This window comes from Tamandua tetradactyla, chromosome 12 (assembly GCF_023851605.1).
Source record: "Tamandua tetradactyla isolate mTamTet1 chromosome 12, mTamTet1.pri, whole genome shotgun sequence".
NCBI classification, from domain to species: Eukaryota; Metazoa; Chordata; class Mammalia; order Pilosa; family Myrmecophagidae; genus Tamandua; species Tamandua tetradactyla.
The window spans coordinates 101,568,561-101,591,478 of NC_135338.1; the positions used below are offsets into that span (position 1 = coordinate 101,568,561).

The following is a 22,918-nucleotide window of genomic DNA, read 5'->3' on the forward strand; positions in this document are numbered from 1 at the left end:
GGATTTGGTGTGATGTGCACGTGGGCGTGAGTGCACGGACCAGGCCTGCCACCACCAGTGTGCATGCCAGGCCTGCCTTGTTGTGTGGAACCCCGTGGGTTCGGCCGCGTGGCGGGGAGGGCAGGCGTCTGGAGGGTGGGAGGGGGCCGGGGTAGGAAGCTTCTGGGGGGAAGCTTCGACTCTGTGGGACCTTGGCCTCCGCTAGCCCTGGCTGGCTTCTACCTGGTGAGACTGGAGAAGTGCCCAGTGTGGCCAGACTTCCAACGACAGAAAACTGTGAGAATAAGGGTAGGGTGGGGGGGCTCACAGGCACCGCCAAAGGAGGCCCCTGACCTCTCCTCAGCTCAGGTTCATGGAGCTTGTGCCCTCAAGCAGGGCACATCCCTCACTTGTTATTCTGGAGGAGGAACGGAGCTCTGCTGTGCCACCCACAGAACACGTGGAAGGGGGGTGACTGTAAGGCAGCGAGCCTGTGGGTGTCCCGACTCACCTGAAATCTGTACTTTCGACGGCCCCTTGCCCCTCAGCCTGCCCAGCATGAGGCTGAGACCAACCCTCTCATCTTCCGGCAGGCGGTTGCCAGAACGGTTCCTTCTCATGCCCTGACATTCTTATCACTTTCATTTTTATTTTAAATTGCAGTAGGAATGCATGCATCTGGCAATACAGTTTAATCAGTGCAGGCATAAAAAGTGAAGGCCCTTCATTTATTCTCTGCATTCTCTAGGCATCCCATCACCGTACCCAGAGTTTAGTGTGTGTGTGTGTGTATTTCTGTATATACACACAAGGAGAGGTTTTATATACAGAACTGGAGCCGTGATTTATATTTATTGCCTGCAACTTCTTAATCGCTTACAGGTGTCCCATTGCCAGGTCCTATAAATCCACCTCATTCTCTTTGTTAGCTTTGGAGTATTCCATTTAAGAAGGTAGTATTTGTCCATTTCCCTGTTGTTGGGCATTTTCTACAAATTCTTCCTAATACAGAAATGTAGAGTCTTTACATATCTCTATATTCATACGCAAACATTTCTTCTGGATAGAATCCTCTGATGGATTGCTGGGGAAGGACGCACGTATTTGGAGTGTTGACAGGGAACCGCTGAATTGTCATCCAGGAGGACGTTCAGCACCAGCTTCAGCTGGCCACGGTGCCTGCACTGGGTGCGCTCAGTCTTCTAGAGTGCTGAATATGGGTGAAAAGCAATAATTTATCATTTTAACTTTAGCCTTCTGTTCTAGTTTGCTAGCTGCCGGAATGCAACACACCAGAGATGGATTGGCTTTTAATAAAAGGGGATTTATTTTGTTGGTTCTTCAGAGGAAAGGCAGCTAACTTTCCACTGAGGCTCTTTTCTTACGTGGAAGGCACAGGATGGTCTCTGCTGGTCTTCTCTCCAGGCCCCTGGGTTCCAACAACTTTCCCCGGGGTGATTTCTTTCTCCATCTCCAAGGGCCTGGGCTGAGCTGCAAGTGCTGAGATGAGGAATGCCAAGCTGCTAGCAGTGCTACATTGCGATCTCTCATTTAAGCACCAGCCAATTAAGTCAGACGTCACTCATTGCAGCAGACACGCCTCCTAGTTGACTGCAGGTGTAATTAGTAACAGATGAGGTTCACGTACCGTTGGCTTATGTCCAGAGCAACAAGACTAGGTATGCTCACCTGGCCAAGTTGACAACTGAATCTAACTAACACACCTTCCCTAGATTTGATGATCTTTTTATACTTTTGTTAGCTGCTTTCTTTTTTGAAGTCCCTCTTTGTATTTTTTGTATATTGGCTTATTTAACCTATGTTGATTTTAAAGAGTTCTTTATAGATTATAGATATTAACACTTTGTTAGACATTAAACTATATTTTTCTTTTAACTCTCCTTTTAACTTTATAATGTTTTTATCATAAGGAAGTCTTATATTTTTATGAACTAGTACCTTCACTTTTTTTTTTTCCCCCACATGGGGCAGGTACTGGGAATCGAACCCGGGTCTCCAGCATGGCAGGTGAGAATTCTGCCACTGATCCACTGTGACCTGCCCCTTTCCTTTTTTTTATCTTAAAGGCATGCCAGTTTTGTGTTTTGATTTGGGATGGAGACCCTAATCCAAGGAAATTAAAAAATATTCCAGTATTTTATTCTAGTAATGTAACATTTAAAATCTATTTTTTTGTTGTTGCATGGGAGAGAAATGATATAACTTTTTTCCCCTAATGGATAGACAGTGACATCGAAACATAATTTTCTCTGAATTATCAGTTGTGATAGTTAGATTCAATTGTCAACTTGGCCAGGTGAAGGTGCCTAGTTCTATAGCTTTGGACATGAGCCAATGGTACATGAACCTTACCTGTTCCTGATTACATCTGCAGTCAGCTAGGAGGTGTGCCTGCTGCAATGAATGACGTTTGACTTAATTGGCCTGTGCTTAAATGAGAGACTCAGTGTAGCACAGCCCAAGCAGCTCAGCACAGCTCATCTCAGCACTCGCAGCTCAGCCCAGGCCTTTGGAGATGCAGAAAGGAATCACCCCGGGGAAAGAAGTTGGAACCCAGAGACCTGGAGAGAAGACCAGCAGAGACCACCCTGTGCCTTCCCATGTAAGAAAGAACCTCAGTGGAAAGTCAGTTGCCTTTCCTCTGAAGAACTAACAAAATAAATCCCCTTTTATTAAAAGCCAATCCATCTCTGGTGTGTTGCATTCTGGGCGCTAGCAAACTAGAACACCAGTTTAGAGAAGGGTTTGGTGTTTGATACTGCAATACTGTTTATTACTTGTGCCGGTTTGTAAGGACTTGTGTATCCTAGAAAAGCCATGTTTTAATCCTAACCGATCTTGTGGGAGCAATGGTTTCCTCTAATCCCTATTCAGCACTACAGGTTGGAAACTTGATTAAGTTATCTCCAGGGACATGTGACTCACCCACTTGTATTAAACTTGATTAGACGGAGACGCACCTCCACCCATTCTATGAGGGTCTTGCTTAGTTTACTGGAATCCTATAAAAAAGGAGACATCTTTTGGAGAAAGGGCCTTTTGAGAACAATGAGAAAGCTGCAGCAGAGCCACGAGGCCGACAGAATTGCAGAGCCCACCTGCCAGCGGCCTTTGGAGGTTCTGAGAGAGCAGAGAAGGATGGCAGAACCTCGCAGAAGTAGGAAGCAGAGTCCACCAGCCAGCGACTTATGGAGATGAAGAAAGAAAATGCCTCCCGGGAAGCTTCATGAAGCAAGAAGCAGGAAGAGAAAGCTACCAGACTCCACCACGTGTCCTTACAGCCGGGAGAGAAACCCTGAACTTCATCGGCCTTCTAGAACCGAGGTATCTTTCCCTGAATGCCTTAGAATGGACATTTCTATAGACTTGCTTTAATTGGACATTTTCTTGGCCTTAGAATTATAAATTTGCAACTTATTAAATTCCCCTTTTTAAAAGCCATTCCATTTCTGGTATATCACATTCTGGCAGCTAGAATGTGATAGCTGTAACATTACTCTTCATTTCAAAATTTTTCTTGGCAATGCTTACAGATTTAGTCTTCCAGGAAGACAGATATGCTTGTTACCTTACGTTTTAAAATACTCATTGGGGTTTTTTATTTGGAGCACAATGATTTTATAGACGCCAAGAGGAAGATTGATATTTTAAAATGGTGTTTGTATATGAGAGTGTTGTGCACCTATTTTTATCTGCCCTGAATTTCCTTACTAAGCATAGTCCTGGTTATTATATAGTTTTAGTTTAATTGTTGTAGATATTTATTCCATTATGTTTTCTAAGAAATTATTTCCATATATAGAAAGCCAATGCTTACCACTGCAGCTTGGGCTGTTGAACTCCTTGAATATGGTTATTGCAACTGGAAACCCCCTCACCTCCTTCCCTTACCTCTTCCCCCTCACCTCCTCCCCCTCACCTCCTCCCCCTCACCTCCTCCCCCTCACCTCCTCCCCCTCACCTCCTCCCCCTCACCTCCTCCTCTCACCTCCCTCCCTCACCTCCTCCCCTCACCTCCTTCCCCTCACCTCCTCCCCTCACCTCCTCCCCTCACCTCCTTCCCCTCACCTCCTCCCCTCACCTCCTCCCCACCTCCTCCCCCCACCTCCTCCCCCCCACCTCCTTCCCCTCACCTCCTCCCCCTCACCTCCTCCCCCTCACCTCCTCCCCCTCCCCTCCTCCCCTCCTCCCCTCACCTGCCCCCCCCACACCTGCCCCCTCACCTGCCCCCCTAACCTGTCCCCCTCACCTCCCCCCCTCACCTCCTCCCCCTCACCTACACCCTCGCCTCCTGCCCCTCACCTCCAGGGACACTGAAAGGAGGTGGAGGAGGAAGAGGAGGGAGGGGAGGAAGGAAAGAGGAAGCAGGGAAAGGGGCATGGATGTTGGAAAGGAGGCAGCTAATATGTCACTGTAAGCAGATATGTCCTTTTTCTTCTGAAATAATCTGAAATCCCCACACAATCAGAGTGACCCTGTGAAGGGCACACTCCACATCTCACCCCCCTTTTCAGAGCCCATCGCCACCCCCTAAACAGTGCCCCACCGGCTCTCACTGTCCCAGAGTAAAGACAAAAAGCTGGGCTGGATCAGGAACCACGGATTCAGTGACCCTAACTACATGAGACCGTGAGATTAAAGCTAAATACAATGTAAAATTCAGTTTCCAGTTGCAATGACCACATTCAAAGAGTCCAACAGCCCAAGCAGCAGTGGTCAGCATTGGCTTTCTATATACCAGAAATAATTCCTTAGAAAACATAATAGAGGTTTTCAGGGGCCAAGATGGCAGCTTAGCAACGTGTGCGTTTTAGTTCGTCCTCCAGAACAGCAACTAAATAACCAGAAACAGTACAGAACAGCTCCCGGAGCCACGATAGTGACGGGACACACAGCGTACCGCAGTCTGGACCAGCTGGACCGGCTGCGAGTCTCCGGAACAGTTAGTTCCCCAAGCAGAGGCCCGGCGCCCAGCGCCCCTCCCCCACAGGCGGCTTCCCAGAGGGAAAGGAAAGAGACTCTAACAGTCGCAGGGACTGGGTCCAACCAAACACCAATTGTGGCATTAATAAACAAATTCTGACTACTAAAAATAGGCCCCCAGCTCAGGCGAAACTGGTCAAGGCAGAGGTTGCCTATTGGGCTACACGAAAAAGAGGAAAGGGGAGGGAACAGAGGCTTTTGTGGCTGTTTCTACGGAAGCTTGGCTGCCTCTGGATTCAGCAGTGGGACTACTCGGGCTGCAATTGCCCCAAACGCAGAAACAGCCTGCTTTCAGGGCTGTCTCCCACCTGAACCTTCCCCAGGGGAGGGGTGAAACACAACTCAGGTGGAATCCCTCTCTAAAGGAATTCAGACCCCAGGACTTGACAATTTGAAGCCATTAAAACCAGCCTACAACCTCTCCTCTGTCTCCACCACACCCCCAGCAGGGAGAGTCTGCCAAAGTTAAAGGTGCTGCATCATCTTATGCTGGTGGGACCTGCAGGCAGACAAGAGCCACACACAGGAAAGGATAAGAAAAACAGAGCCCAGAGACTTCACAGGGAAGTCTTTCAACCTGCTGGGTCTCACCCTCAGGGAAAACTGACGCAGGTGACTCCTTCCCCCCAATAGGAGGCCAGTTTAGTCCGGGAAAACCCGGCTGGAGTCTGTAATTCCAATGTAGACCCTCCTAAGGGAGGGGAGGGAAAAGGCACCTTACAAGAAGGACAAGAAACAAGAAAACAAGAACTGAAAAATTACCCCCTGTTAAACAAAACTTAAGCTAGAGGCCCAGAGAAAGCTGAACTGAATGTCAAAGAAAAGACAGACAACGAACTCATCCAGCAAGAAAACCCAGGGTAAGATAAGTAAAAGCAATCTCCAGAATAAACTAATTAAGGTAATTAAATGTCTAGACGCCAGCAAACAATAACAAATCACACCAGGAAAATTGAAGATATGGCCCAGTCAAAGGAACAAACCAATAGTTCAAATGAGATACAGGAGCTGAAACAACTAATTCAGAATATATGAACAGAAATGGAAAACCTCATCAAAAACCAAATCAATGAATTGAGGGAGGACATGAAGAAGGCAAGGAACGAATAAAAAGAAGAAATGGAAAGTCTGAAAAAACAAATCACAGAACTTATGGGAATGAAAGATACAGTAGAAGAGATGAAAAAAACAGTGGAAACCTACAAAGGTAGATTTCAAGGGACAGAGGTTAGGATTAGTGAACTGGAGGATGGAACATCTGAAATCCAAAAAGAAACAGAAACTATAGGGAAAAGAATGGGAAAATATGAGCAGGGACTCAGGGAATTGAATGATAATATGAAGTGCACAAATATATGTGTTTTGGGTGTCTGGAAGGAGAAGAGAAAGGAAAAGGAGGAGAAAAACTAATGGAAGAAATTATCACTGAAAATTTCCCAACTCTTATGAAAGACCTAAAATTACAGATTCAAGAAGTGCAGCACACCCCAAAGAGAATAGACCCAAATAGGCGTTCTCCAAGACACTTACTAGTCAGAATGTCAGAGGTCAAAGAGAAAGAGAGGATCTTGAAAGCAGCAAGAGAAAAGCAATCCATCACATACAAGGGAAACCCAATAAGACTATGTGTAGATTTCTCAGCAGAAACCATGGAGGCGAGAAGACAGTGGGATGATATATTTAAATTACTAAAAGAGAAAAATTGCCAACCAATAATTCTATATCCAGAAAAACTGTCCTTCAAAAATGAGGGAGAAATTAAAACATTCTCAGACAAAAAGTCACTGAGAGAATTTGTGACCAAGAGACCAGCTCTGCAAGAAATACTAAAGGGAGCACTAGAGACAGATACGAAAACACAGAAGAAAGAGGTGTGGAGAAGAGTGTAGAAAGAAGTAAAATTAGATATGACACGTAAAATACAAAAGGCAAAATCGTAAAGGAAAGTACTACCCAAACAGTAATAACACTAAATGTTAATGGACTGAATTCCCCAATCGAAAGACATAGACTGGCAGAATGGATTAAAAAACAGGATCCTACTATATGCTGTCTACAGGAAACACATCTTAGACCCAAAGATAAACATAGGTTGAAAGTGAAAGGTTGGGAAAAGATATTTCATGTAAATAACAACCAGAAAAGAGCAGGAGTAGCTATACTAATATCCAACAATTAGATTTCAAATGTAAAACAGAAGAGACAAAGAAGGATACTATCTACTAATAAAAGGAACAATTCAACAAGATGACATAACAATCATAAATATTTATGCACTGAACCAGAATGCCCCAAAATATGTGAGGCAACACTGCAAATACTGAAAAGGGAAATAGACACATCTACCATAATAGTTGGAGACTTCAATTCCCCACTGTCATCATGGACAGAACATCTAGACAGAGGATCAATAAAGAAATAGAGAATTTGAATATTACAATAAATGAGCTAGACTTAACAGACATTTATAGGACATTACACCCCACAACAGCAGGATACACCTTTTTCTCAAGTGCTCATGGATCATTCTCAAAGATAGACCATATGCTGGGTCACAAAGCAAGTCTCAACAAATTTAAAAAGATTGAAATCATACACAACACTTTCTCAGATCATAAAGGTATGAAGTTGGAAATCAATAATAGTCAGAGCACCAGAAAATTCACAAATATGTGGAGGCTCAACAGCACACTCTTAAAAAACCAGTGGGTCACAGAAGAAATTACAAGAGAAATCAGTAAATATCTCGAGGCAAATGAAAATGAAAACACAACATATCAAAACTTATGGGACACAGCAAAGGCAGTGCTAAGAGGGAAATTTATTGCCCTAAATGCCTATATCAAAAAAGAAAAAAGGGCAAAAATTCGGGAATTAATTGTCCACTTGGAAAAACTGGAGAAAGAACAGCAAACTAACCCCAAAGCAAGCAAAAGGAAAGAAATAACAAAGATTAGAGCAGAAATAAATGAAATTGAGAACATGAAAACAATAGAGAAAATCAAGAAAACCAGAATTTGGTTCTATGAGAAAATCAATAAGATTGATGGGCCCTTAGCAAGAATGACAAAAAGAAGAAGAGAGAGGATGCAAATAAATAAGATCAGAAATGAAAGAGGAGACAAAACCACTGATCTCACAGAAATAAAGGAGGTAATAACAAGATACTATGAACAACTTTATGCTAATAAATACAACATTGTAGATGAAATGGACAAGTTCCTAGAAAGGCATGGACAACCAACTTTGACTCAAGAAGAAATAGATGACCTCAACAAACCAATCTCAAGTAAAGAAATTGAATCAGTCATTCAAAAGCTTCCCAAAAAGAAAAGTCCAGGACCAGACGGCTTCACATGTGAATTCTACCAAACATTCCAGAAAGAATTAGTACCAACCCTGCTCAAACTCTTCAAAAAACTCGAACTGAAGGGAAAGCTACCTAATTCATTCTATGAAGCCAACATCACCCTCATACCAAAACCAGGCAAAGATATTACAAAAAAAGAAAACTACAGACCAATCTCTCTAATGAATATAGATGCAAAAATCCTCAACAAAATTCTAGCAAATCGAATCCAGCAACACATTAAAAGAATTATACATCATGACCAAGTAGGATTCATCCTAATTATGCAAGGATGGTTCAACATAAGAAAATCAATTAATGTAATGCACCATATCAACAAATCAAAGCAGAAAAAATCACATGATCATCTCAATTGATGTGGAGAAGGCATTTGACAAGATTCAACATCCTTTCCGTTGAAAACATTTCAAAAGGATAGGAATACAAGGGAACTTCCTTAAAATGATAAAGGGAATATATGAAAAACCCACAGCTAATATCATCCTCAACAGGGAAAAATTGAAAACTTTCCCCCTAAGATCAGGAACAAGACAAGGATATCCACTATCACCACTGTTATTCAACATCGTGTTGGAAGTTCTAGCCAGAGCAATTAGGCAAGAAAAAGAAATACAAGACATCAAAATTGGAAAGGAAGAAGTAAAACTATCACTGTTTGCAGATGATATGATACTATACATCGAAAACCCTGCAAAATCCACAGCAAAACTACTGGAGCTAATAAACGAGTACAGCAAAGTGGCAGGTTACAAGATTGACATTCAAAAATCTGTAGTATTTCTATACACTAGCAATGAACAAGCTGAGGGGGAAATCAAGAAATGAATTCCATTTACAATTGTAACTAAAAGAATAAAATACTTAGGAATAAGTTTAACTAAAGAGACAAAAGACCTATACAAAGAAAACTACATGAAACTGTTAAAAGAAATCACAGAAGACCTAAATAGATGGAAGGGCATACCATGTTCATGGATTGGGAGACTAAATATAGTTAAGATGTCAATTCTACCTAAATTGATTTACAGATTCAACACAATACCAATCAAAATCCCAACAACTTACTTTTCAGAAATAGAAAAACCAATAAGCAAATTTATCTGGAAGGGCTGGATGCCCCAAATTGCTAAGAGTATCTTGAGGAAAAAAACAAAGCTGGAGGTCTCACGCTGCCTGACTTTAAGGCATATTATGAAGGCACAGTGGTCAAAACAGCATGGTACTGGCATAAATATAGATATATTAACCAATGAAATCAAATAGAGTGCTCAGATATAGACCCTCTCATCTATGGACATTTGATCTTTGATAAGGCAGTCAAGCCAACTCATTTGGGACAGAACAGTCTCTTCAATAAATGGTGTCCTAGAGAACTGGATATCCATATGCAAAAGAATGAAAGAGGACCCGTATCTCACACCCTATACAAATGTTAACTCAAAGTGGATCAAAGATCTAAACATTAGGTCTAAACCATAAAACAGTTAGAGGAAAATGTAGGGAGATATCTTATGAATCTTACAATTGGAGGCGGTTTTATGGACCTTAAACCTAAAGCAAGAGCACTGAAGAAAGAAAGAAATAAATGGGAGCTCCTAACACTTTTGTGCATCAAAGAACTTCATCAAGAAAGTAAAAAGACAACCTACACAATGGGAGACAATATTTGGAAACGATATATCAGATAAAGTTCTAGTATCCCGAATTTATAAAGAGATTGTTCAGCTCAACAACAAAAAGACAGCCAATCCAATTACAAAGTGGGAAAAAGACTTGAACAGACACTTCTCAGAAAAGGAAATACAAATGGCCAAAAGGCACATGAAGAGATGCTCAACGTCCCTGGCCATTAGAGAAATGCAAATCAAAACCACAATGAGATATCATCTCACACCCACCAGAATGGCCATTATCAACAAAACAGAAAATGACAAGTGCTGGAGAGGATGCGGAGAAAGAGGCACACTTATTCACTGTTGGTGGGAATGTCAAATGTTGCAACCACTGTGGAAGGCAGTTTGGCGGTTCCTCAAAAAGCTGAATATAGAATTGCCATATGACCCAGCAATGCCATTGCTAGGTATCTACTCAGAGGACTTAAGGGCAAAGACACAAACGGACATTTGCACACCAATGTTTATAGCAGCATTATTTACAATTGCAAGGAGATGGAAACAGCGAAAATGTCCATCAACAGAAGAGTGGCTAAACAAACTGTGGTATATACATACGATGGAATATTATGCAGCTTTAAGCAGAATAAACTTTTGAAGTATGTAATAACATGGATGGACCTAGAGAACATTATGCTGAGTGAGACTAGCCAAAAACTAAAGGACAAATACTGTATGGTCTCACTGATATGAACCGACATTAGTGAATAAACTTGGAATACGTCGTTGGTAACAGAGACCATCAGGAGATAGAAATAGGGTAAGATATTGGGTAATTGGAGCTGAAGGGATACAGACTATGCAACAGGACTGGATACAAAAACTCAGAAATGGACAGCACAATACTACCTAACTGTAATGTAATTATGTTAAAACACTGAATGAAGCTGCATGTGGGAATGATAGAGGGAGGAGGACTGGGGACATAAATGAAATCAGAAAGAAAGATAGATGGTAAAGATCGAGATGGTATAATCTAGGAATGCCTGGAGTGTATAATAATAATGAAATGTACAATGTACAAATTTTAAAAATGTTTTTGCATGAGGAAGAACAAAGGAATGTCATTATTGCAGGGTGCTGAAAATAGATGATAATTAATACTTTAAAATGTCACCTTATGTGTGAGACTAAAGCAAAAAATGTTTATTTATTACAAAATTTATATTTTGACTAGAGCATTTCCTAATGTAACTCATGTAGATAGTTTGATTGAATGTCATAAGTACTTGGAATCTCAGGTAGCACATGAGATTTTATTGGTTTGTCCAGAGTGATGCCCCGATGAATCCCAGAGTGATTTGATCAGTGACTAGAAAAGTATTTGCAAGCTCCCTTCGGGGAATGGTGAGAGTGGGGAGAAATTCAACCTTCCCCCAGTTTAATTCTTGATATTCTCACAAGCAGTGCGGACAACCAAAGCTATAGGCTGAGCCCCCAGTCTTGGGGTTTGTTTACATGAAACTTAACCCCACAAAGTATAGGTCAAGTCTACTTAAAATTTAGGCCTAAGAGTCACCCCCAAGAGAGCCTCTTTTGTTGCTCAGATGTGGCCTCTCTCCAGCCAACATGATGAGCAGTCTCACCACCCTCCCCTTCTCTGCGTGGGACATGACTCCCAGGGGTGTGGACCTTCCTGGCAACGTGGGACAGAGATCCTGGAATGAGCTGAGACTCAGCATCAAAGGACTGAGAAAAACCCTAGAATGAGTTGAGAATTAACATCAAGGGATTGAGAGAACCTTCTCCACCAAAGGGGGAAGAGTGAAATGAGACTAAGTGTCAATGGCTGAGAGATTCCAAACAGAGTCGGGAGGTTATCCTGGAGGTTATTCTTACGCATTAAGTAGATATCACCTTGTTGTTCAAGACGTAGTGGAGAGGCTGGAGGAAATTGCCTGAAAATGTAGTGCTGTGTTCCAGTAGCCATGTTTCTTGATGATGATTGAACAATGATATAGCTTTCACAATGAGACTCTGTGAATGTGAAAACCTTATGTCTGATGCTCCTTTTAGCTACTATATCAACAGAAGAGTAGAACATATGGAATAAAGAGAAATAATAGGGGGAACAAATGTTAAAATAAATTCAGTTTGAAATAGTGGTAAATGAAAGCGAGGGGTAAGGGGTATGGTATGTACAGTTTTTTTTTCTCTATTATCATTTTATTTCTTTTTCTAAATCGATGCAAATGTGCTAAGAAATGATGACTATGCAACTATGTGATGATATTAAGAATTACTGATTGTATATGTAGAATGGAATGATATCTAAATGTTTTGTTTGTTAATTTTTTTAATTAATAAAAAAAGTTAAAAAAAAACAATAGAAAAAATTTCTACTACAATTAAACTAAATGGCAGGGTCTCATTTCATTATTTTTCCATGTAAACATGCCATTCTTACAGCATCTGTTGAATTTTTGTTTTATTTTTATTTAGTTTTTTTTTTTCTCGTTTGTTTTCTGGGGAAGTGTGTGGGCCAGAATCCACGTGGCAGGCGAGAATTCTACCACAGGGTCCAGTCTTGCGCCCCCCGACTTGATAATATTTTAATTAAAATATTTATAATCGAAAATGATGTGGTTTATAATATTTCTTTCTTAGTTATCTTTGTCTGGTTTTGTTATTAGGGTTTTGCTTGGTCACTAAAATAAATTGGCAAGTTTCAGATTCTTTTCTAGTCTCTGAAACACTTTGAATTACATAGGAATTGTTCCTAGAACACTTTATAGAACTTGCAGGTCAAACTCCCTGGCCTAAGTGACTTACGGCTGAGAATTTAAAACGTGGACAAAGTTTTCACTGGGCAATTACATGTGAGAACAGTTAGAGATCTTGCAGATCGGCACGCTGACACCCCCGCCTGCCTTCCCTCCCCCAGGCCTCGAGCATGCAGCTGCAACCTGCCAGGACACAGCACCTCTCCAGTGCTCCAGGGCAGGCCCGGAGGGGCTGGAGGAGAAAACATCATAAAATTCACCAGAAAGACCAAGAGAGAAGTGGCTGAATAGGACCGACTATAAAGCTTTTAGGGAGACATTAACCTTTTTTAGTCACAAAGATCTCTACTCCCCTAGCAGGACCAGACTCCCGGAGATGAGCCGGGACCCAGCATCACGGGATTGAGAAAGCCTTCTTGACCAACTGGGGGAAAAGAAGTGAAAGAAAATAAAATTCCAGTGACTAAGAGATTTGGAACAGAGTTGAGAGGTCATTCGGGAGGTCAGTCCTATGCAAGCTTCAGCCAGATATCGGAAATTGCTGCAGCCTGCAGCCCCAACCAACAGAATTCCTGAAAACCCAAAGAATACCCAGGGCTCTAAGGCTCTATAAAAGCTGGACTCAGGAAGTTTACTTTTTCAGAAGCTTGAGGTCCCCTGATTGTTCCTGTGCCACGTAACCCCAGAGGCACTGTCTCCCCCAGAACTTCACGCAGTTTCACTGGGCAACACCCCTGCCCAGCATGAAGACGTTGGACTGGTCATTGCCCAGATACCACTGAAGACTGAAAGGAAGGTCAAATGAGAGGGAGGAAGTGAAACAAAGAAATCAGATTTAACCAATAATCATGACTACGGAGTCATTCTGCAGATATTTCTTTTTAGTTTCTAGTGTGAGAATAGACAGGAGGAAGGACCCGATATTGTTGAACTGTAATCCAGTAGCCTTGATCTTTGAAAATGATGGTATAACTGTACTGCTTTTATCCTGTGATTGTAAATCCTTATGACTGACGCCCCCTGTATCCAGTGTATGGGGAGAGGAGTAAAAAATAAAGACAGACGTGAAAAAAACAGCAAGTCTGGAATAAGGGAAAAATACCCTTACATAACCACGGACAATAGTTACAGCAATACTTTAATAATCTTTCATCTGTTGTAAAAAATGTAACGACTGTTAAAAAGTAGTAGAATTATTTAAAAATGTTATTAATTGTAAGAAGTTTTCCATACCAACGCAAGTGTTGGTGCTGGGGCGGTGTGTGGGAATCCTGGATTTTATGCGTGATTGTTCGATAAGCCACAACTTCTCTAATAAAAATAATAAGAAAAGATACAATAGAAGTTCTTTTCAGCGAGTTGCTGGGTAGCTCGACTTCTCAGGCTTGATTTAGGGTTTTTAATCAGGGTTGTCCTTGTCATGAAAGTTCTCTTCCCAGAGCCTCAGGGGCAGGTTTCACTGTGCTGAAGGTTTCACCGTGTTGCACCAGTGAGCAGAGTTTGCTGCAGGTCTGGTTCGTGGTAGGTGCACAATAAAAGTAGGTTTCCTTCTCCACGACCCATAGAAATTTCTATTTCATCTAAATGTACTTACTTCTCTTTTTCATGGAAGGAAAGGTAGGTAGCAGTGTTATTTAACTTAGTAGCTCAAAATGAATGCCAGCTGTGTGAACTTCAGATGCAATCAGAATTCCAGAGCTCAACTGAACCAAGGCCTAAAAAATGAAAAAAAATTGTAAAGGCGCAGAAAGTCCAGTCAGCTAAACCTCATCTTTGCCAGAGATTGTCTTTTCAGTCAGTTCCCTGCGGGTCTGGAGCCTCTTTCCTTTAATTGGGCAATTTAGAATCCCAAGAAGTGCAGAGGTGGACAAGCCTGTCAAAGGCTGGGATTTCAGTAACACCGAACAAATCCATCTTCCACTTGCAGAAATTTCTGTTTGGCACCTAGTTCAGAGCAGTCCTTATTCTATCACACATAGAGCAAAATAATTTGTTTTGCTTTCACAGATCATTCCTTGCATCCTTTCCATGTGTTGGCTCAATTCGCTGGTTCTCCTCCAGGGCAGGACTTGCACCTCATTTTGCTTCACTAACCCAGGAACCATTGTTTTAGGGATGGCTAGGTTTAAATCAGCACAAGCACGCGGGGATTCCAAGATGCCAAACGTGTTCGCCGTGAGCAGGGCTCAGTGGAGTTTGAGGTTCGATATCGCATGGAAATAGATGTCCTGTGAGAGCTGCCTATGAATCCCTGCTCTTCCTTCCTGAAGTAATGCCACTTCTGTTCAGGACGATGTGTATCCAGGTAAGATTTCCATGTGTCCAGTCAGTGCGGGAGCTAAGGATGGCTGTGAGAGAGTTTGGGACAATGAGATATAAGCAAAAATCTACTAAAGATTTCTGGGAAATACTTTGGTTTCCTTCTTCTTCTTTCCATTTTGTTATTGTTTTTGTTTTCTGTCCTTCTATTTCCTTTTATTTTCCTGCTGGGAATAAAGTATTGAGGCTGAAGTTGTCCCGTTTTGGCCATGAGGCAACATGCATGGGACTTAAAGTCACATGAAATGATGGGGAGTAGAGAAGAGATGACATTGGTTGTCTACATCAAGGCTACTTACGTGAGGAAAATAACCTCCCATTCGCTTAAGCCTCTAGATGAGTTACTCTTATTTGCAGTTGAACACCATCCTGACATTATATGAATATTTAACTTTGTTTCACTTTTTACTAATTATCTCCCCCTTCCACCTCTTTTTGGGAGAAAGACTTGGGTTCATTTGAAGAATGTAAATAGAAAGCTCCAACACTGATATTTGCTGAGTGCTGTGCTCCTCCTTTACTGCGGCTTCTATTGTCTGGTGGTTGACAGCCTCGAGGTACCCTCTGTGCTCTGCTGGCCACTGTAGGTTGCAGACCCCGTCCATGTCTGTAGATCCCATGGCCATCCCCATATACTCACATCCACCTGGCCACTGAAGTTTGGTCACCACCACAGGCTTGTGGTAATATCCGCATCTTTGATCATAACATCTATCAAGTCCTTGGTTCCAGTTTTGGCCCTGACCTCATCCATGACCCCTGACCTCATCCACGACCCCTAGTACCGCCTCCTCCAGCAACTGCAGCTCCTCTCCCTCTTCTCTTTTCCTGCTGTAGCTGCCCATACACCCCTTCGGGTCGTGCAGCTTTGATTTCACACTTCCCAGAACCAATTTGATCGTATCAGCTTCCCCAAAATTTCTTCACCAGCTCTTCTTTTATATATGGGATTAAACAAAATCCTCTCCTTTCAGTTGTTTTTGTATCCATGAAAGTTCAACATTTTCAATCTCTCCACATGCTCCCAAATCTTCTATTTGCTCTTCAGAAGTATCTGGGCTCAATCCACCTACACAAAATTTGGGGTGGGGGGGGTTCTTTCCCTTTTAAAGCCTTTGCCCTTTGGGACGCTATCAATTTGCCATCTGGGTTGTACTCTGTCAGTTCCCAAACCTTGTCACCACCAGCAGCATCTTTGACCAGCACAAACCCAAATCCTCCTGATCTTCCAGTGACTGGACGTGTTTAATCGTGGGGTCTACAGCCTCTCCACATCGAGACACAGATCCTTCCTGCTTAATCCCAGCTCAGCCTGTGTCACGCTGTTGGTTCTCGCAGGCAGTGATCATGGATGCCTCTGCGAGCTCCTCTGCTGTCCCCCCGTCCTCCATGGAGGCGTCCTCTGCTGTCCCCACACTGTCCTCTATTGGGATGTCCTCTACTGTCCCCACACTGTCCTCCATTGGGATGTCCTCTACTGTACCCCCATCCTCCATGGAGGCATCCTCTGCTGTCCCCCCGTCCTCCATGGACGTGTCCTCTACTGTCCCCCCATCCTCCATGGAGATGTTCTCTGCTGTCCCTCTGTCCTCCATGGAGATGTCCTCATAACTCCTGGAGGCGTCCTCTGCTGTCCCCCCGTCCTCCATAGGGGTGTCCTCTGCTGTCTCCCCATCCTCCATGGAGATGTCCTCGTAACTCCTGGAGGTGTTCTCTGCTGTCCCCCTGCTGTCCTCCTGGAGGTGTCCTCTGCCATCCTCCTGTCCTCCATGGAGGCCTCATCTGCTGCCCCCGTCCTCCATGGAGGTGTCTTCTGCCATGCCCCTGTGTGGAGGCGTTGCTGTGGGCAGTGGAGCTGGCTTGCAGACACATCTGGCTGGAGGCAGCCGAGACTCTGATGTGGTTTTGTTGTCATGCTGTGCTCTTTACTTCTCTGTATTTTGGATTCTTCCTGCTCCTTTGTGAGAGGAGAGTGACTGGCCAGTTCATGGAGAACCAGTAGTCCTAACATTCTATAACCAGACAAGTGTGCCTTTTATTGATGAAATTGGGACTAGAATTAATGGCATTCAATAACCAGATTAGGTCTTATTCAGAGCCACATTTCTGTTCATATCCGGGACCAGGAGTTAAAAGAATGAGTTGTTTCTCATTTACATGATGTTTTAATTGCAAAAATAATAGCGTGCAGAAAATTAGCACATCTTCCTGGCGACATAACAGACCCTTCTTCTCAGCCCACCACCTAAAACGCCGGAATCTCATCTGTTCCCTGGAGGATCATCGAGAACAGTCCTTCGCTCTCCTGCATCGCACTGAGCCCTCCCGAGGCCTGCTCCCCGTGCGTGCTGCGGGGAAAGGCGTGGTCCAGGGGCCACACTGCTCCACGCAGGTGGTGAGTCTGGAGGTGCAGGCGCAGCCTCAGGCTCTCCTCTGATCGGGGTCCCCAGGGATGATTAATCTCTGCTCACAAAATCCTCTGTGAGGAGCCAGCGGCTGTCGGCCTCGGTTCTGGCTGTGCCGGGCAGGGCCAGCGACTGTGAGGACCCCCCCGAGACCCTCCGGCCACCACAGGTCCGGCCCCCGCCAGGACAGCCTTGTTTAATTACGTGCGTTAAGACACTTAGAGGAGAGAAAAGGGTTTGGGTGGACGGACAGTGAGGAGATGAGCTACGGTTCCGTGGGGAAGGACGTGGCAGGTCCCCATTCGGGTGAACTTCCGAAGTCGGGAAGGGACGCGGGAGCTGGGGGCCCTTTCAGGCCATGTGCAGGGAGGGCGGCGGGGCAGGTGCAGCTGCCCTGGGGGGAAGCGGCCACCGAGACGGAGGGACAAGGCGGTGGCCTTGGTGCCCCAGGGACACGCGCTGCGTGGACACCCCAGGCCCAGCGGGGACGCAGACAGGCGGCCACAGGCAAGGAGGAGGAGCGCGAGGCCGGGTCCAAGCAGGCGTGACGGCATGGCCTGTGCCTGACCCGGAGGGACCGAGGGCCCCAGGACCTGCCCGGCAGGGGACACTCTATCAAGCAAATGACTGTGACTCTGTCCTAAAAGGACTTGATTTATGGACACTGACATTTGGATTTTATTCAATTTTCATGTGCCATAAATATTAGTCTTCTCTTACTTTTTTAATTTTTCTTTTTTTCAATCATCAAAAAATGTAAGAGAAAAAATTGTAAGAGGCCTTCCTAGTGTGTGGGATACCGGACAGGGGCCACACTGGGCCCACCTGGGGCTAAATGAAAACACGCGTGGGGAGGGGGGCTCGCCTTAGGAGCCTGATAACACCCGAGGGGCATCTCCCCTGAGCAGCTTCCTCGGATCCGGGCAGCGGGAATGGTCCCAGCTGTTCGTCTTTTAACGGATGCATCTAATTTTTATGGGCATAAAATAAGACTCTGCACTAAAAGCAGTAGCAGCGCCAGCTGGTGTAGGAAACCCCTCACCGCTCAGGCCCAGGGTGTGGGGCCGGACCCGGGGCGGGGTCAGAGCCCGCTGCCCACTCGGGTGCCACCGCGGAGCTCCGCGCGTCCGGAGGAACTGGCGGCCGTCCAGGATCCCTCCTCCGACCTGCGCCTCTGCGAGGGCGTCAGCGCCACCGAGAATGACGCCGCGTGGGGTCGTCGCGGTCTTGGAGGCCGCCCCGAGCCACCCGCCTCGTCGCCTCTTCAAGCAGCCGCTGGCACAACCCTGCGCGGCGCGTGGCCCTGCAGAAGAAGCGCCGCGGCCGCTGCGCTGGCTGCCTGGGTGGGGTCCTGTCGCCGAGGCCCGCGCTTGGCGCCACGCAAGCCCGAAGGAAGCGACAGCAGCCGTCCCCTCTCCTCCCCGTAGGACACTGCCGAGACCCAGGGCAGGCCCAGTAGACGTTTGCTCAGAGAGAATGAACGAATGAAGAAGGAAGGAGCGGTGAAGCCGCGTCAGTCCGCGGGAAGTCGATGCTGCTGCAGAAGAGAAGACGTTCCCAGCAGCAGGGCTGGGTGTGTCCACGTCTCTTGAGTTGTTAGGAGCTGCCTGCTGTACAAAACCATTGGTGTGTGAATTTCCCCACCAGTGGACCTTGATTTCTGTCTTTAAATCAGGGATTCTGGGTTTTGCGATTTTGGGTCAGTGCCTAATTCCATGTAACCACACCACTGTGCTATTACTGGATCCAGCTTGTGCTCATGACCACTTCGCTAAGAGTCCAGGCTGAATCGCCAGGGGTGGACCCAATCCAGGCGGCTCTGGTGGTTGTGTGACACGCTTCGGGGATGCTTGGGGAGGCCTGGGTGGGGGGGGACATGGTAGCCTCTCCAGGGTGGACGAGCGTGATAAGGGAGGGGTGCGTGACCCGTTCACCGCCCAACCCAAGATTGGCGAAAAGCAGGGGGGTGGCGCCTGAATTTCAGTGGTATTTGGTGAGCAGCAGTAACCAGAGCTCTTTAATTTGACCCATTGGTTTGTTTTGTTATTATAAATATCTGGCTCCTGTCTTAACAAAAGGCCTTGGAGACAAAGGCAGTGTGTAATTCCCTTGTAGAAGAACTGGAGTCCAGGTTTAGGAGAAGGTGTGATCCTGGCTCCAGGTTTACCTCGTCCTGCCCCCTGCTCGGTGGCTCTATGCCTGCACTTGGGCAGCTGGGCCAGGCCTGGGGAGAGGGGCAGTGGACTCAGCCCACCCTGGCTTCTGGGGGCCAGACAGGCCAACCTGCCTCTATTCAGTCTCTGTGGACAGGATAACAGCAGCACATATGGCCGCTGGAATCTGTTTCCCTAAAATGATCTCTACCTGGTTTGAGCAAGTTGGCACTGGGGTACTGCTCTCCCACTGCTGGCGTGGCAGTGCAGGAAGATAAGCTCCTAAGCCTGTCTTGGCCTGTGGCTTCCGGAGTTATTGCAAACTGTAACCTCAGGACGGGGTTGCTGGCGGCTTCATAGGGCTGCGGCATTTCTTTCACGAGCCTGCACAGAAAGTCAGGAGAGAAAACCTTAGTTTGCATTTTTATGGACAATGTAAATAATGCTCTGTAAATGTCTTAAAATTGAAAAAAAATCCTCCCATCTGAAAACATACACCAAAAATGAATAAATTTATACATACATAATTAAAAACTTTAGCAATGCTTACTCTTGTTAATCACAAACACCAGGTATCCAGCGACCAAGCAATTTCCTGGCAATGGATACTGCAAGTCTGGAAAGTTTTACAAACGTCGGCTAGCTCATAAGCCACGGCCATGCAAGCTGTTGGAGGATGCTAGGTATAGAGCGATTTCACATTCTTTGGGGACTGCTTTGTTCTTCAATGAAACCTGGGAACAAAATAGCCATAGAGTAATTTGAGTCTAAGCAGAAAATGGAAACACATGTGGGAAATGTTGCTGGAAAGAAACGGAACATTTGACAAATGTTCATAATGATTCCAAGGCCGTCCCGCATCTCCATTGGTGGGAGTGAAGTAAGGCGGGGCGGGCCACGTGCTCGGCTCACAGCCAAACCCAGGAGGAGCAGATCAGGACCTGGACTCGGGAGGTTCTGACCTGGACTCAGGAGGTTCAGCCATAGGGGCTGCCTCAAATCAGGAGCTCTCACACCTGTTCACCAACGTGCAGGAGATGGCCGGGCCCAGCATGAGCCTTCCTGTGTCAGCGTTTAAAAATCCACAAGCTATTTCATAAGCTACCAAGTTACTATAATAAATCATAGCTTTTCCTGGAATCACTAAATCAGGACTGGAAGGGACCTTACAGGTCATCTAGTCTCCAGTTTCTTCTAGGAAAGCATTCCTTTCCCTTAAAGGGAAAGCCCTTTAAAGCGCTTTAAAGGGAAAGTCTTACAAGGAAGCCCTTTTTGTTGGATACAAAGAGTCCTCATGGCTACAAAGAGATGTTTTGTTTCCCCCCTTGTGGTGTTTCTTTCTTTGTCCATTTTGAGCCTCTATGCAATTTCTATCATTTCCTCTATTCACCTTCTGAAGCCTCACAAATCACGTCTCATCCCTAAGCTCATGACAGCTCCTGAGATCTCTCCAGGCTGCTCACTGGGTCTTCCAGTTGGAAAGTAGGAAACAAGTAGGGAGATGGTTAGAGGCAGCTCAACTTCATCAGTAATCACGAGAACTGTGATCTTACGTCCAGCTGCCGTATGGTTCTTGGGTAGACACTAGGGCAATATTTGTGTCCACAGCAAGTAGTGAGAACTTGACTCTTTCTTTCCAATATTCATGCATCTAATTTCATTGTATTATTGGACTGGTGACCCAAACCATCCATCTGTGATTCTGTATCCAAAATGCATGTGGATTTGTCTTTTCTGCATCTCTCCTGCTGCTCTCATCTGGGTGACTTGCAGCTGCCTCTAAACTGGTGTCTCTGCGTCTACTTCAGGTTCCTTAATCCAGTCTCCAAGGAGCATCAAAAGTGACTTTCCTGAATTGGGGGTTGTATCGTGTCAGTCCTCTACTGAACCTGTCAGTGGCTTCCGCATACGCTTAGAACCCAAAACTCCTGTATGACCTAGAGGCCATTTGTGATCTGGCCCATTCTGACGTTTACCAATTTCAGTAATATCTCCTCATTCGCTGCTTCAGCCATGTTGATCCTTCGGTTCTAACAACATAAACCTTTCTTGCCTCAGGGCCTTTGCATGTTCATTTTTCTGTGCCTGAAATATTCACTACTCCACTCTCCCCATAGCCAGCTCCTTCTAAGCCTTCTGTCTCAGCTTCAAAATCTTTCAGTGAAGACATCCTGGTATCTCTATACTGTTTATCTCAGCCCTCCATTTGTTTTTATCACAACTTTCACAATAGCTTTATTGTTACTTTGTGTTTACTTGGTTTTTTGTCTTTCTTTTCTACTGGGGAGGAGATTCTGTGACTTGCTTGCTATTGCATTCCTGTTACCTACTACAATACAGGTATACAGTAAGCACTCAAATAACAGTGAATGAATTGTTAGGATCTCTTGTACAACGTGGAATACCAGTGATGCCGGCAGCTGCACCTTGCTCCTGATTTAAGAGGTGTCTCTCTAATTGTCCACCACTTAATTATGCATTAATAATTAATAGGCCATTTGTATCAGACTGCTGGTAGAGATCTCAATCACCACGGGTTCCCTCACCAACACCCTCAGTCCCTTCTAATAACCCCCCACCCTGTTCTGCACGGCAGTCTCCTCTCCGTGAAGAGCAGAAACCTCACTCCACTGCCAGAGATGGGTCTAAGAATGAGCTTGGGGTGAAGTTACGGCTGAGACAAAGTCTCCTGGAGGGCTTCAGGGTGACTTTGGGCAGGAGAACAGGTCCCTTCCGTGGGGCCCTGCTGCTGCCCCCTGGGGCGGTGTCACCACGTGAGGTGCCTGCCTGGGGAACGCAACACTCTCACGTGTCACGGCACATCCCGAAGGGAGGTATGTCATTGGTGGCTCCCATCTTAACCCTCCCTGGCGACATCTCCGCCAGGACTTCCCCACTGTCGTTGAAGGTTGAGCTGGAGATTTCTAACTCTTTTAGCTAACACTCCTGTGTCAGTATCATTTATGAGATTATGGACGTTTTTTCTAAGGTGATTTTTTTTTGTTAGCTTGTTTCTTTTAAAATCGTGAACAGGTTCAAATATTTTTCTTCACCATCTTTTGAGATGGAGGGAAGGTTTTTCTTCTTTTGATTTTTCTTCTTTTCTTCTTTTGATACTTCCGATATCTGTCCTAAAGTTGAACCATCTTTGCCTTCATGGAATAAGTGAAGCTTAGTCATGAAATATTCATTTTAGCACTTGAGGGGATTTATTTGTCATCTTGGTTTCTAGTTGTATAATTTGAGTTTTTAATTTTTTATTTTTTGTTTTATCTTTTGTATCTGGTTGGGC

At 44.9% G+C, this 22,918-nt stretch overlaps 1 long non-coding RNA gene across 3 annotated transcripts; it reads right to left on the reverse strand.

Moving 5' to 3' along the window:
* Positions 1–822: 822 nt before the first annotated feature.
* LOC143651691 (uncharacterized) lies at positions 823–21,516 on the reverse strand. Of its 3 annotated transcripts, XR_013160140.1 has the most exons (5): positions 21,017–21,516; positions 20,177–20,360; positions 19,838–20,010; positions 2,926–3,002; positions 823–1,189 (listed from the first exon to the last, which is right to left on the reverse strand). It is a non-coding gene; the product is annotated as an uncharacterized LOC143651691 (long non-coding RNA). The 3 variants fall into 3 exon arrangements; XR_013160141.1 differs by lacking the exon at positions 2,926–3,002; XR_013160139.1 differs by lacking the exons at positions 823–1,189; positions 2,926–3,002 and adding an exon at positions 18,821–19,083.
* Positions 21,517–22,918: the final 1,402 nt, after the last annotated feature.